Here is a 16,263-nt window from a genome sequence, read left to right as displayed (position 1 = left end):
CGTTGCTGTTACCTTGATTTAGCTGTCTGTGTAGACATCGTCACTGGAATGCATTTGTCAGTCGTTTAGGAATATTTAATTAGGACACAGAGCAAGGAAATTTTTGATAGATATGCTGTACAACACTAGGGTAGGTACCTTCCATCTCTAGGGTTTATTTCCTCAGCCCTAAGTGGCAATACTGATGCTAAGCCACCCCTGCATTAACCACAGTATGTGTATGATGAGGGTACCTATACTGTTTTTACAGGTTTGAAGTTTGGGAGGAGAAGAGGAGAAGACCGTGGGAGGTCTTTGTCATGCACAATTTGTCCCGTCGCAGCTTTCAGAGCACCACAGTATATTTGCACGAATGACACATTTATATAAAGCTCTCTGAAAACATTTTCAGCACAAGTGTATATCTAGCGCAGACGTAGTGGTATAGTCTCTGGATTTTGAATCCATATTTAAAATTGAAACAGGCTTTCGATATCTTCAAATAGCAGCAGGATGCTGGATAATTTACATTGTGCCTCATGCAGGCAGGCATGTAATCCAGCACCCTGAAGCTGTGCATGCCACACACTGAGTACTAAGAAGTTACTTGTGCTCGTAGCATGTTGGAGAGGAGAGGAGAGTCTGGTAAACTCACCAAACAACGGTGCTTTTCTCAAGACGGAGTTCATCCTCTCTAAAGGCTTTGGAGCAGATGAAGCTGAGCTAATCATCAAGAAACCCTCTCATCTCTATCATTACTTAGGTTTTTATATTGGGCATTGTGACAGCTTTTTCCCCTTGTCATCAGGAGGAGAAAGCAGTGGTTGGTGCTCTCTGGCAAAAGCGGAGCCATTTATGGCAGGCTGAGTTTTTCCACGTTAGTATTCAGGAGTCATACGCAGTTGGTGAATGGAGAGACGATCTCAAAAAGGTGTCGAGAAGGGTCTGGCACAACGGGGGTCTTACGGCACGTTCCTCTCGGCTGATTGTCAAACAAAGGTAGAGCCAGCCATTACTGAAATGTATTAATTTGTGGAAAAATACAAAAATAAACCGGCTACTTAGGGCACTAACTATTACAGACAGAGAAACAATACAATAAATCACTGAAATGAAGAAATGTGGCAAGAGGCACTGAAAACCGAGAGATATTTTGTCACTAAATTGCAACATTAATAGTGTTTTGAAGCCTCACATTTAAATTGCCTATTTCTGACACTCAAAATGCACATTAGGAAAATGATGCTTATTTTATAGTTACTCATTAAAAGGAAGGGGATAAATAAGATGGAGTTTTAAACTATAAATCTCTTTCATAACGAACAACCAATAAGAAAGTGTGGGGCAGACAAATAAATGGATAGTGAAAGAATGATTTTTAAAATGCTTTTGTAATCTAGGGTATAAATGAGCAACTGTCTCATCTGATCTAGGATGAGTCATTTTCAGAAGATCTGAGTATGATCCTCAATGCGGGAGATACTCATATGTTACTTGATAATGAAGAAGAACTAGAAATAATAGAACAGGTTATTTCTTTTCCCTTGCAATAATTCAGGCATTGTGCAATTATACTATTTGTCTCTTCTTTACATGATTGCAATTCTACATGTATTTCCCCACCTACAAATACATCATCTTTCCCCAGCTAACAAGGCATAACTTCAGATTACCTCATATAGACTGTATGACAAATTCAAGGGGAGAATCAGAAGGAACTTACACATCACGGTGGCATTTAGTCTTACTGGAAAGGTCTTTCATGATCACCTGTGTAACTTCCCAGTACTTGTTAATGGCTGCTCAGTAACCTGCTGCTGATCGACTATTTGCATAGCATCTGCATTTATCTAATCTTTATTTATTTTTTAAAGACTGCAAAGTTACAGCTCATTTGCAGTGCTTCAGGATTTGAGTATTAAACAAAAATGCAAATACAGCAGTAAGCCCTTAATGAGATGTATCCAGCTCATTTTTTTCAGCATTAACTCCATTCTTTATCTTGTTTGAGCATCCACAGCATAAACTATTCATCAGCTCCAAAACTTCATTTTATTATATCATCAGCCGCTGCCATATATTTTACAAGTTTAAATTCTAATTTTATCCACAATAAGAATAATAATGATGTTTCAAACTGGCATTTATATTCCAAAAGAAAATAGCTCTAACACTGCAACAAAACATCTTTTCTTCTGCGCCTTGGAGAGTTACCAAGGCAAAATGCAATGATACACGCTTCTGGCTTGGTGGTACTTGACTGCTACTTTGCACTGACTTGAAAGACGATAAAGTCACAAGGTAAGGGGGATGCTAGTTCCGCACACTTGAAGCCATAAAAGGAGGTCTGCTTGAGGCAATTTAGATGCCCTGAGGGAAATCCCTACCTTTGGAAGTATCTGAGCATGCACCACATTTTAGCTCCTAATTTTAATCTTCTGAGGCAAAAGATATAAAACAAACTTTTGCCTCCAAGAAAGGGGAATGTAATTCTCTGCTTAATACGGCAGTGTGGACAAAACCCTCGGGTCTGAGCCACTGGATCACTTGTGTCTCACCCTTGGACCTCTGCTCAGCCTCCCAGCGTGCAGCAGCCCTTCCCCAGAGCCCTCGGAGACCTCCTTCACCTCCCTCACTTTTGGGCTGCATTACCAGGGGTAAGGAGAGGGGATGAAAGGGAGCATGGCTTCCTCTCTCTCTTCAGTACTAGCATTTATTTTTTGTCTCTCCTAAAATGTTAACTGTCCCAGGGAGAACAGCGTGCGGTTCTGGTCACCCATAAATACGACTTGCCAGTACCATTAGGGGTCACATCCTCTCCCCGGCACTGCCAACAGCGCCCATCTTTTTTCATCCCCTTGAGAGCTGCGTGAGAGTCATGGCACCCATAAGGTAGTTTGCTGCCACTGCTGCAGTCGCCCGTGCCCAGAAGGATGACGACAAGTCTTTCATGTCTGGCTTCCTCAGGATTTCCTCTCTGATGATGTGGTCTGCAATAAGGACCATCAATCTCTCCACCAGCTTTGGGAGATCGGGTCTGTCTCTGATCGTAGTGATGGTCCTTATTCTGCTGCTTCCCCCCTGCAAATCAAAAACGAAAAACAAACATCAGAGCCAAAAAATACCTGAATGCTTCATGAGTGCCTCTATTGCAGCAATGACACCATTTAAGCTTCCATGCCAAAGTCAACTCCATTATGAACTACAGAAACCCTTATTTTTTTGCTCAGAAACTGTGCCCACATTCATTAGGGTTCAGTTTTATCCTTATTTTTTAAGAACTCCATCCCCATTCCTCCTGTTCCCTCTACGTCTTGTGCTTTAGCCTGTGGGTTTGTAGATAGTGCAGTTTTGATGAACAGACTACACTGTGTGGGGTGCATATTGCTCTGCATGCCTCATAGCAAATTCCTATTCACATTCATTACAAGCAAAGGTTATAAGGCTCTGTAGGTTTTTCTTGCAATTTTAAAACATGTTCATATGAGTTACTGAATTTTATGCCCAGGTTGGCTTTTATTGTTAATGGGTTTATTTGGGCAACAGAGGCCAAAACTTTGTCACTGTGACAACTTTTATGGCATCTTTGGTATCTTGCTTAGGAAAGAACAATGTTTTGCAATGTGGGGTTGTTGGTCTTAAAATCCTCATGAGAAAGACTTCATCAATGCATCAGCTATAAAGCTGATAATATAATATATATGGTAATATAATAATACAATAAATATTATAACATAAGTAATACAATAAAGATGGTAATATAATACAATCCTGAGGTTTTTAATCTTCTACATTTTCTTTGGATGCTACAATGTTTCTGAATTTTCACAGTGGAAAATTTTATAAGTGGCTTGTCTTTATTGTTAGTTCATTTGCACTAAAGAATTATCAGCTTCACAAACTTCTTTGTAGCTCCCAGTGGAACTAGTGCAATTATAAAGTTGTGCCAATTTGGCTTCTTAGCAGAAGGTATCTGTTGGAAGAAAACAAATCTCTACATTAGATTCCATCATGAACAAACAAATCGTTTTAATTGGCTGCGTAATGAGATGGCCTTTTGTAAAGTACGTACTTGGAAAGTTCACTGTTAAAGTGGATCTCTTAAGTTCTGCACAGGATGAGTGTTGCAGCAAAACCAATTGTATGAAGTACAGCACAGCTATGTTTCAGCTTTTAAAATGTAGATCATTCATGTATTGCTTTTTATTGTCTGTTTAGCTGGTTTTAATAATTTAGCAGACTCTGAAATCCCACTATTTTACAACATTATGTACTTGGTTTTTATTTGTTTAAGAGAAAATGGCAAAGTGTTACACTGCAGTTATAGGTCAGCTTCATTTTAAAAGCATGTTATATTTCATTGACTCCTAAAACATAGCTGATTTCAAACAGATAACTTTGGAGTTTCTAAGACATTATGTTTAGACTGCTTAATTCTACTGCAACTTTTTCTTTCTGAGGATGACTCTACTAATTGTGCAAACCTGTATCTTTCTGGTAGTGGAGCAGAGGCAGCTCTTACCTTTGAGATTATGGGATCCATCTCCACAATAACTTCATAACCCTTTGTAAAATCTTTCTTATCCCTGCCCTGTGGTGAGCATGGCTGGTGCCCACGCCAGCACCCAGCCCACAACACAGCAGAAGTGGAAGAACATGCACGGTGGCAAATTCCCCGGCTATCCCCAAGGTCACAGATGTGGGCATGTGCATGCAGCTTGGGCTGAGTGAAAGGAGGCTTCTAGGATATAATTAGAAGGTCCCAAACCCCCATCTGTCCTGTGATTTTGTCGATGAGGTAAGTGGTAAGGATTTCTTGTATAACTGAGTGCTTCAGCTGTCCTTTTTACAGTGAAGCTGAACAAAGTAGATTGGCTTTGTGTTGGAAAACAAGTTCAATAAATGCATTGCAGAGCTCTTGTGCATTGGTGTGGTAGGTGGCTCTTATTGGGGATTTTCTTGGCTGCCCACAAGCTCACAGAGATGGGCATGTGGCAACTTGGCTGGAGCTTGAAAAGAGGTCAAAGAAGAAATTTAGAAGGGTCTTTACAGGATGTAAAGGAACATTTTGTCTGTTTTCCAAAATCTACCACTAAATATTTTTGTCTTGTTAGGGTTATCTTTCTAATGAAAAACTCTACTGTTGTTTTGTACAATCTTACTCCCTTAAACTTTATTTGCGTAAAGCATATGCACGCACTCACACGCATCTACTACTGTTGAGATCCCCACCAGGTAAAAGGTATCAGCATCAGCACTGTGGTGGATAAGCGTGGTTTCAGAAGACTTGAGCGCAAAATATTTCTGAGGTAAAGGCTTAGAAATGTCTAAATAATGAAAATGAGTCAAGGGAATTAAAAATAGAGTTGTAAGTTTAATGCAAGTACTTCCATCCAGCTTTTAAAACATTTTCATAAGGTATCTTAAGCTATCACATTTCTCTTTTCATTATTGTTTTGGTTTAACCCAGGCAGCAACTCAGCCCCATGCAGCCACTCACTCACTTCCCCCAACCAAGTGGGGTGGGGGAGACAATCAGAAGGAAAAAGATAAAACTTGTGGGTTGAGATAAGAACAGTTTAATAGAACAGAAATGAAGAAACTAGTAATGATAATAATAACAATAATAAAATGTCATTACTAATAAAAGGATTGGAATATACAAAACAAGTGATGCACAATGCAATTGCTCACCACTCGATGACCAATGCCCAGTTAGTTCCGAAGCTGCGATTCACCCCCCCAGGCCAACTCTCCCCAGTTTATATACTGGGCATGACGTCACATGGTCTGGAATACCCCTTTGGCCAGTTTGGGTCAGCTGTCCTGGCTGTGTCCTGTGCCAACTTCTTGTGCCCCTCCAGCCTTCTCGCTGGCTGGGCATGAGAAGCTGAAAAATCCTTGACTTAGTGTAACAACTGAAAACATCAGTGTGTTATCAACACTCTTCTCATACTGGACCCAAAACACAACACTGTACCAGCTACTAGAAAGAAAATTAACTCTATCCCAGCAGAAACCAGGACAATTATGAACAATATATCAGAATTTTTTAAAATTCTGCTTTACTATATATTTTTTGCTACTTTTCTATACTCACTTTTAGTACTTAGAAGATATTATCCCTGCTTGGGCTTTATTACCTTCTCAAGGAGGTGCTGTAGAACATAAAAGCAGAAAGTGAGAAAGCCATATTTGAAAACAAGGTCTTTAAGGTAGAGGTCTCGGTGAAGTCCTGATCCACTGAGACACTTAAACACATATAGCTGGAAGCACATGAACAGTCCCATTAACACCAAAGAGAGTGTGTGTGTGTGCTCAAAGCTTAGTTCGAAGCTTTGCTGGTTCAGCAGCACATGGTGTTCGGGTTTGGGTTTTCAGCTGTAGCCTAAGTTGGTGTCAACAACAAATTGTTATTTTTCTGTGACTATTTTAGTGCCATGTCAGACATGGGATTACTTCCTTCATACCATTCGCAAATTTGGGTTTGCAAAAAAACCCCCACTACTGCAATCTGCATTAGTTAGTGCCTTTTAGTAGAAAAGTCAAAGATTAGATGGGCAGTAGAAATGAGCAACTTTCATGCCTTCGAAGTTGCTCCAGGGCAGCTGGCAGCACACTGCTGGGCCGGCCTGGCTGCTACCTTTGCTGGATTCGGCTGGTACCTTTGGTGCATTTGTTCTGTGGGGGGGAAAAAAAAGTCAGTTTCCATTGTGTCTTTCAAAAGCACTGTGTTCACCACCATTAAATACCTCTCCATTTTATTTCAAAAGTACCTGTTCCTGTGGTAACTAAATGCAATACCCATCGTCATAGTTAGCATTCAGCAGACACTCGCCTTGACCTCACCTCTGCAAGCATCCAAGGTTCGCTCCTCTCCTTTATACCCACCGCACATCCCACGGCCTTTTGCAAAACCTCAGCTAAGCTTCTTGCTTGACAAATGCATCCTTCTCCCTTCAGTAATGATTAGATACAGGTATGAAGTCTGCATTAAAACGGAGAGATTGTTTGAACCATACTAATATTGGGTTGCTGTATTGCTGCTGAAGCCGAGGCTGCACCCTGCCTGACAGCAGTACGGAGGTGCCTGGGCCACCGGGGAGCTTTTTGGCCCCAAAAGTTCCCAGTGCAGCAGCAGTCCCTGTTGCAGCCCCAGTGCTTCAGAAGAGGCAGAAATCTAGGAACTGGTATCCCAATTTCTGTTTTGTATGAGATGACTTCTACGGGGAGTTTGGATGCATGTTCATGAATCAGATATGTTTGAATTATTTACAGAACCTGCTAGCTTCAAAGAACCTAATTAGAGTAGAGTAGCATGTTTTAGGACCAAAGAAAGCAAGCTCTGCTCCTATAAGTAATTCCTGCTCTAATGAACAAACTCAGGAGAGTGAAATGCATAAACAGATTCCATGGGATCAGGGCACAGAACGTATTTTCAAGCCCAAGGAGTTTGTCAGTGTAATATCTATGAAATGCTACAAATATTAGTGGCAAAAGAAATAACAGTACTAAAACTTTATGGTGCAATGTAGTCTATTCAACATCGAAGAGGCAAGTATCTTTTTTTCAGTATGACTTAATACAAACCCAGTATTTACTCATCTACAATGGAATTCAAATATTTGCAGAAAATACTATATTTGAATTTCACATCAAAATGGATCATATTTAGCCTCTGTGCTGCTGACACACCTGTTATCTCAAGTTCTTTGTCTTCATTTCAGCAGTCACAAACTCTACCATAAACCTTAAGGACTTTCATATTCCATAATTCAATTTATAGCAGCTTCTGTTACCATAAGAAGTATCCTTATAAAAATGACATCCAAACATTCCCTACATATTTCTGCACCATAAATTCCATATGAAATTCACTTGGTTTTAAAGTCAATTCAAGATTCTTTGATCAGAAGTGGAGATTCAGCCTGGTAACTTCAAGTTAAACTGTGTTATTTCTGTACTTTATGTATCATCGCTGACTATAAAAACTGTAGAATAAGAACTTAACTGGAAATTCTCCAGGGAAGTGTTTGAGACAGAAAGCAGTATGTTCATGTGTAGCTATATTGCTTCTACTCTGGTGACAGAAAGAAAAATATGTTTTTTTCAGTAAACTGAATGCATATCTCTCAAAAGTCTCACAGGGAATGGTTATTTATAACAGTGAGCTGCCATTTTAAGATGGGTACTTTTTTGGGGGTTTTGACTGCCACCAATAATAAGGATTCCAGGCAGCAAATCAGATCCCATAATGAATATTTTACCACTTTCATTCTTGTCGATGATTTTGAAGGTAATCTTGAACTTCTGTTGAGATACTAAGGCTGAAATTTGGACCAGTTCTTCTCATTAAAAAAAACTGGTCCTAAACATACCAGATCTGTAAAATATAGCCGTATTGGTGATCAAAAAACCCTCACCTGTGGACAGCTGTAAACCTATTTACTTATTACTGTTCTTAAATCCCTGCAGGGTGAAAGAGAAATGAAAGATGTCATAGCTCTCCTCTTTTTTTTATTCGTGGTGTATCTGACCTGTACCTCAGCCCTTCAGTTATGATTTTACTGTGCACTATTTACTAAGCACAGGTAACAGCAGCCTACCTTGTATACTCCCAGTCAAAATCAAAGGCCCTTCTGTATGTCGGGGATATTCTGTTATTAAACCCCAACATTATTAGTTTTTCTTTCCTTTTGACAACAGAAATAGAAACGTGTCAGTAAGAGAAACTCTTCAATTATCTGGATTTTTTTGAAGGGCAGATCTGAGCCTTCTGAACCTTATCCTATTTTTAACAGAGTTTGCTACAAATAGGGAAGAAGTGGCTTGGCTGCTTGCCAAATCCTCCAGATCCGACTTAAACACCCCTTCCCTCTCACTGGCTTTGTCTAGACTAGGATCTGTAGGGGGTTCGTTTGCAAATGTTTGCTCACCCTTTCTAACCTGTGGGAAGGTTCAGGCACTTTTAAGGCAGATTGCCTTTAACAAATACCGATCTGACCCAGCTAAAACTTCCCAGATGTCCGTGGCCATGGTCAGCCACTGAAGCAGTGCCCGGCACCAGCTGCTTTTTCTGAAAGCATCACGTCGGGGGATTTTTCTCCCTCTGAGTGCAGCATCAGCTCAAGGTACCACTAACTGTGGTCCAAACTAAGCCAGCAGATGCAGCACTGAGGCAGACGAAGAGCACGGGCATCCGCCGTGCGTGACTCAACCCACAAAAAAAGTCTTTGTGTGGTGGCTGTTCGATCAGCCTAGCAAAATCCATAGACCTTGGCGAGGGTTTTCTCTGAGACAGAACTGCAGGACTGTACCTGAACCAAATATTTGGGAAGGGAAAGCCCTCAAAGAACACGGGCGCACACATGTGCAGCTGGGGAGGAGATTCAGAAAAAGCACATGTGATGCTCTGTCTTGCGATGTGCATGATCCTCAGGGATTCATTTAGGCACCCTTCAGCAGAGCCAGACTTTGGGTCTCCCGAAAGTTGTATCCAAAGCCTGCAGGTGCCCAGCTTGTAGAAACTGTAAATGTTGAGCTGAAGGTCAGGTTCCATGTTTTACTGTGAGTTTCTGGTCTTTCTCTTGAAAACATGGCCTAGTTATTAAATTCTTATCACAGGTACTTGTTCCTAAACGTTAGAGGATGTTTATAGTCTCCGTCCACTACCATTGCCCTTAGGATCCCAGTATATAGAAACAGGCTTTGTGAGGACAGTGTATAAGGTTTTTCTTCCTTATGAAGACTCTCATGGATGTGAGTGGGGAGATGTTTATCACTGCCATGCAGAAACCCTCCTGCCAAAGAGAAAATTGTTTGCTGACTACCAAAGCCGGAGGAACAGAGAGAGATGGATCTATGGAGGAGCGAACAAAGGGAGAGGGAGAGGCCAGCCCCGAGATCGATGTCATTCTTTTCCAGTGTGAAAGCCACACTCCTTATTTTAGGAGTCCAAACAGTTATGTAGCCGGACATTCTGTTGACCAGCATTTACCTCATTTTTAAAATACAACTTTCATTACGTGTTAGAGCTCATACAATATTCATAAACACAAGTGTCTGCATCGCTTCTCCTCCGACCTAACCTTCAAGCTGCTGAAGTGGAAATTAGGTTCTGTTCTTGTTGCAGTTTTTAACTTGGCATAACGTTTGCAAATGATACTTGCTGGATTTGCTGAGGCGCAGAAGACTGGTTCTGTGGATCACACCCTCACTCCAGAATCGAAAGGATGGGCCAAACAAAAGGGTGGTGGGGGGGAACCTTTGTTTCTCTGACAGACATAATTGTCACTCCAACATGAAATTTTGGCTCATCCTCTGTTTTGAACAGGTGGACGGGTTCTTTGAATCCCTGCTGAGAAAAAAACTTACATGATTCTGACTCCTTACCTTGAATTAATTAAGAGGTTTTCAGAATGCTGGAACATAAGGCTTGAGCTGCTAAATAAGACACATGGGTAAGACTTGAAATATTACACTTTTCTGCTTTACAAGTATATCTGAAAGGTTAGCACCCAGTGAAGCATGCAGATTCATCTTGTAAAAACAAAATCTGAGGTGCATCCATAAAGATTTTTGGCCAAATTAAGACCTGATGTTTAAGCAGGTGCAGCTTCCCCATTGTGTGGGTAGAGTTTGCCATAACTGCAGCCTAGAGTTATTGACATTAAAAAGCAGGTGGAATAAGTTTATCCTGTTTTAATTGGACTATAATATTCTCTCATTAGAAAACAAAGCAGCCACCTTGGCATCACAGGCACAGAAATCATCACGACTTTCTGCTGCCCAGAGAGGTTAGGAAGCTGCTGCTTTTTTCTTTTCTTGTCTTCTGATCAGGTATTTAGAACAGAAAGCTCACATTATGTTTCTTTCTCTCCCAGACCTGGTGATTTTTAATACAATTTTTTCCATGGGCTGTGAAGCCTAAGCTCTTTTCTGGAAGAAAAGAGTAACCATTGTCCCTTGGTGACTATTCAGGCATGTCTGCAGCTTGTGTTGCTATACCCAAATTAGATTGACCTGAGATGCTGGGCAAATTCTTGAAATACCATACACTCATTCTCTGAATTACGAATCCACTGGTGGTGTTTAATTTATGTAGGGTTTTTTATGTACAGATATTTATACTTTTTTATACTGATGATATATCTGAAAGGCGAGAAATGGTTTGAGTGTGAAGAATGTGACTGAGGCTTAGGGGATCTGTGTTCTCCTCCTCCCCACTGCCACTCATTTCTCATCTGACTTTTGAGCAAGTCATTTACATCTCTTTGCATCAGTTTCCCAGTGCACGTAAAAGAGATTTTTACAGCTACTTCAGAATAATTCATTAATAACACTAATATTGTTTCCTATCTTCACCTGTATTGTTCCACTGGGATAGAGACTCTGTGCCTACACAGTAACTGGCAGAAGAAACCCTCTCATAATTGGGGCTCTTTAAGTGTTTGTAAGTATCCAGTTAGTGCAAGCTGGTTTGCCTAAACTATCCTGCCACACATGTGGATGTGGCACATACTCTGGCAGTGAGACACCTCAAAAAGAAGGTGATTTTCCAGCTGTCACTCATCATTCATCTGCCTCCATTCCACTTTCAGCCTCCCTTCCAATGGTAAGTAGGGAGACAACCCTTCCCATTTACAGCAAATACAGGCTACGCACACAGAGTGCGTACATCTCCAGTTTCCACGCTACAACCGTAGTGAACAACCACTTCTCCTGACCTCCTGCAATGCTGCGTGCTCTCTGCTCCACATGAGGATGGAGACAACTCAGTGTTTCTTTGGAGTCCTTCAACACCTTTCAGGTTTGGCCCCTTGGCAATTAATGGATGGCTTGAAAGCTTGCTAGAAAATGTAGTTCTTTAGCACTGCAGCACTCCTTCATTTAGTACTTTGCAAGTGAGTTGTAAAAATTTGCCCTGGAGACAGGGAAATGCAAATATAAATTAGATGGAGCACTAATAACATTACATTACAGAACAATGCAAACCGTTTTGGACACCCCACAGAGAAGAAATCCATGCATTCCTTTCTGAATTATCTTTATGGAAATTTCTGTAAACGTGCTGTTATTAAAAGAGAGTAGCAATTATTTCCTTCTTTGGTTCATCAGTTGCAGGGAGGGGGAGAATCGGCAGGGGAATTAATTTTGTTTTCTTCCCTCTTCTCTTTTTCTTCCATGTGCGTGTCGGAGAGCTCTCGCACGACAGGAACCGAGAGCGCGGAAGCCTCCGCTGGTAGAAGAGAGCAAGAAGGATGGGAGAAGTGGTCAACATCGTTACAGATGGGGCTCTGTAGGTGGAAGTAGTTAAGAGAGTAGCAGAAGCAGACAAGGTTGCGGCTAACAAGGCTACTCAGGAAGCCAAAGCTATTAAGATATGTTGACATAACATTTGCAAGCTTCACAGGGGCCATCATTATAAATTAGATTTAGTATTGATCAGACAGTTCAGCATCGGGGCTGGAGGAAGACTGGACACAGAGTTCTTTACAAAATTGGCACTTCAGATTCTGCCTTCTGATTAACACAGAAGAGCAGAAAACCCCCGTCTCCTGACTGACCTCAAACAGCGTGACTGCTGTCCTCTTCCAGGGGGCAAGCAGAAAGTTGCAGTCATTTGCAGTTGGTATAATCTTTCAAAATTGCAGTTGCAGTCATAACAAGGACATTAAGAACAGGCCTGTGAGATACAAGTTAAATCCAACACGTCTGCAAATGCCAGCGGCTCCTTGCTAGTGAGGCCTAGTAGAGGTTTTGCAAGCATATCATTCAGGATGAAAACCGGCTGGCAGCGTGTGACAAGGTGTACTGGGGAAGGGATCTGGTGATTTAACACACAGGGAGAAAGCAGCTTGTGAGGCTTGTAAGATCAACAGGGACTCTAGCCCCATACTTCAGACTAAATGCCCTCTCTTCTAGCATTCACCTTTTGCTGTGCAACACCCACGCCTTCCTCTTTTTTTCTCTTTTCTCTTTTTTCCTCTTTTTTTCTTTTTTCCTTTTGTTCCGGCCGTCTATTTTCATGGCCTTCCAGTAAGCACCACCAGAGCAGAAAATACCTGAGGTTTATAAGAAAGCCACAGGTAATTCACTTCAACTGAAAGTTTCTTTGTCCAAAATGAAGGTTTCGCTGCACTCTCTATCATTTGGCAGTGTTTAAATTCCCAAAGAAAATTGCTGCCAGCAGCTTGACAAGCATGCAGGCACCGGGCGCTCTCACCATGCCAAACCCCGAATAAAACGCAGTTGGCAGGGGGAGAGGATGGTGATCCACCTCGTCCTCCTCCAATCGCCCAGCGGCCAAATACCCTCCTGTGGTGCCAAGACTGGTTGAGACTTTTTCCCCTGCCCGTCTGACTTGATTTCAAAGCCCAGATCTCCAAGGGACATGCAGGAGTGTGATGGTACTCCCTCCACTCGCTCCTTCCTCGTGCAAGAAAACCGTGATGTTGTCCCAGGTGCGAGCTCTGCGCCGACCCCCTGCCCGTGGCATTTCTTGGTGGTTGGCCTTGGCCTCTCACCACGCGGACTGTAGGTGTTGTTGGTCCTATTTCTAACGCTCCCCGACGCACGGTTTGTTTGGGCATGCCGGCCACCACGCCGGCTGTGTAGAGGTTGCGTGTTGTGTTCACGGTGTCCCGCTGTGTGTCCGGCTCCCTGGGGCTTGCTTTTCCCACCTCTTCCCATTCCCAGACATGGCAGAGGGCATCTCTGGCCCTAGGCAGACGTTCGTGGTCCCTCAGACAGGAATGGTGCTGGTCTTTCCTTACTCCTCTCCCCTCATCCTTCTGGACTGCTGCCTCCACACAAACGTCCCGTGCTTTAAAACACTTCACGTCCATTGGCAGCCAAGAGTCAATGTTTGCTCTTAGGCAGCTGTGAGCTGCTACCAGGTCCCTGGAAGCAGCTGCTGTTAAAACGGAGGAACCCCAGATGCCACGTCAGCATTTAGCGATTCGTACTGAATGAAGTATAACCTCCCTTCTCCTTGCCGGTGAGGAGGGACGAAGCTCCAAGGACAGTGAGGTCTTACTGGGCTCAGCCCTGGTTCCTGGGGATCTTGTCAGGCCACTGCCTTTCATCTGCTCCTCCAACCTCTGCCTGCAGGAGAAAGAGTCTTCCCGGAGTCGCTTCCCACCTCTCGGGTCTCTGGTGGGGACGGAAAAGTGGGAAATGCCCTTCTGAAGAGACAGAGAGGAAACCAGGCCTGCTCCGGGGACACAAGGGGTGGCTCGAAAGTAAATTAAACCTTTCATTTAGGAAGGACTGACTCTGTGCCGATCCCTACATCGTCAGGCTTCAATAACCCTTACGGGATATATTTAAACGCCCCTTGGCTTTAGAGAAGAAGCGCGGGACGCGTGGCCGGCGCCCTGGCAGCCATGGCCGGTAGCCAGGGAGGGGGCCGGGGCGCAGGACGGCCGCCTCCTCGGGGGAGACGAAGCGGAGGAGACCATCTCCCTCCGTCCGCCAGCCGCGGCGACGAATTATAGCCGAGCGGCGTGGGGGAGCGAGCGGGGGACAAAGGCGGGCGAGGGTCCGCCGGCATCCTCCCGCCGCCGCGCTGTGGGATGCTCGAGTGCAACGGGGGTGCTCGAGTGCGCGACCGCGGAAAAGCGCTGGGAGAAAGAAGCTCCTTAAGTGAGGCTGTTCAAGCCTTTATGTCTCATCTCTTCACCCGCAGTGCCCCAGTAAGGAGCAGAGACTGCCCATAAATTGCGGTTTAAATCCATAATACCCCTGCGCTAAACTGTCATCAAATGGTTGCAGGTAAAATAACGAGACAAAAATGAAGGCTGGAGAAGGATTTTTATTGCTTTTAAAAGGTCTCTCTTGCAAGATGCTTGCCTTTTATTTCAAAGATAGTGCTGAAGAGTATTAAGAAGGTGGGGGGAAAGAGACCCCCCACATCTGAAGTGGGAAAAAACAATACTTTAATCACCACTCCTATTTATAACGTAATCTTTCCTACGTTTTGTTTCAGGGCGTTTTATTCAGTACATCTTTTGTAACCATTTCTCTTTTGACTTTCTGGAAGATTATGCTAAATGTCAAAATGTCTCTTTGGGCTCATAAAGTGATGCCATAATAAAGCATCATTTTAACTTAGAATGGGTAAAACAACCTATAAAATAAAATGGAGCATTTTGACATTAATTGAAAAAGTTACCTGCTTTTCTAGTTTCAGCAGATTCATGTCAGCATTAAAAAAAATAAATTAGGTTACAGTTTATTACAACATGCGATGACCTTTAAGTAACTTTATAGCACTTTATGGTTCTGTTGCAGTCTTCTAATCAGCATTGTGTCTGAAGGAAATGATAAGCAGACTTTCTCCTTCCCCCAAAGTTCTGTTAATTTTAATCCCTATGCACGGAGCAGGATTCCTCCTGCAGCTAGGTGAGTCAGTTTATTTTACAGTTATTTGAGTCTTGTAACGTCCTCCTGGCAAGGGGTTTTTTTTATGTTTAGTAACTTTTGAGAGTTTCAGAGCTTTTTTATTGCCACCTACATGTGAATAAAAACTAAATGTGGCCACTACAGCATTCAGACCTGTTCCTCTAACTTTGAACACCAGTAAATAGTTCTGCTAGAAACTGTGCATAATTTTCCATTGGAAGACTTTCTTGTACTAGCTGCCATTTATACAATGAATATACCCTCAAGGTAAATTTATACTGGCAGTCTTGACGCATGTTTACAAAATGCACAACACCGCACAAGCCCATACACAGAAACACACTAGGAGGGTGTTTTAATAAGGCTAAAAAATTATTTTCGAAAGTCCCTGCAGAAAGGTACACTGCAAGTTTTCCTAAGTGGATTTTTCAAATTATTTTTTTTTAAAAAGGAGAGAAAAATACATTAACCAAATGTTTCTAGCTGAAATTAAAATGTCTATGATACATTGCTTGAGTATAATAAATTTACCCCTTCTGTTTTTCCTGTGATTTAGTTATAACTGTCTTAGAATATAACAGAAGATACATGATTTAAATTAAAGAGGTCAGAACTGAACATTTGGGATAGTTCAATAAAAAGGAGAAGAAAACGGTGATGAAAAACAGCAAAGCAAAGAAGCCAGCAACCAAAAAGCCAGCAAGGGATTGGTGCTGCTGCCTTCTTGGTAACAGCTCCTAAGCCAGGGGAAACCTCAGCTGGCTGCTTAGATCAGTTTTCTTCCCAGCATATATCTCATCATTTCTCTTCATGTGTTGGATCTATTATTATAAAGCATTGTAATTTCCACTGTCATACGACTAAGAGAAAATATTTCTA

The sequence above is a fragment of the Aquila chrysaetos genome, chromosome 26 (assembly GCF_900496995.4).
Source record: "Aquila chrysaetos chrysaetos chromosome 26, bAquChr1.4, whole genome shotgun sequence".
Lineage (NCBI taxonomy): Eukaryota > Metazoa > Chordata > Aves > Accipitriformes > Accipitridae > Aquila > Aquila chrysaetos.
Note: the sequence above shows the minus strand (reverse complement) of the source record.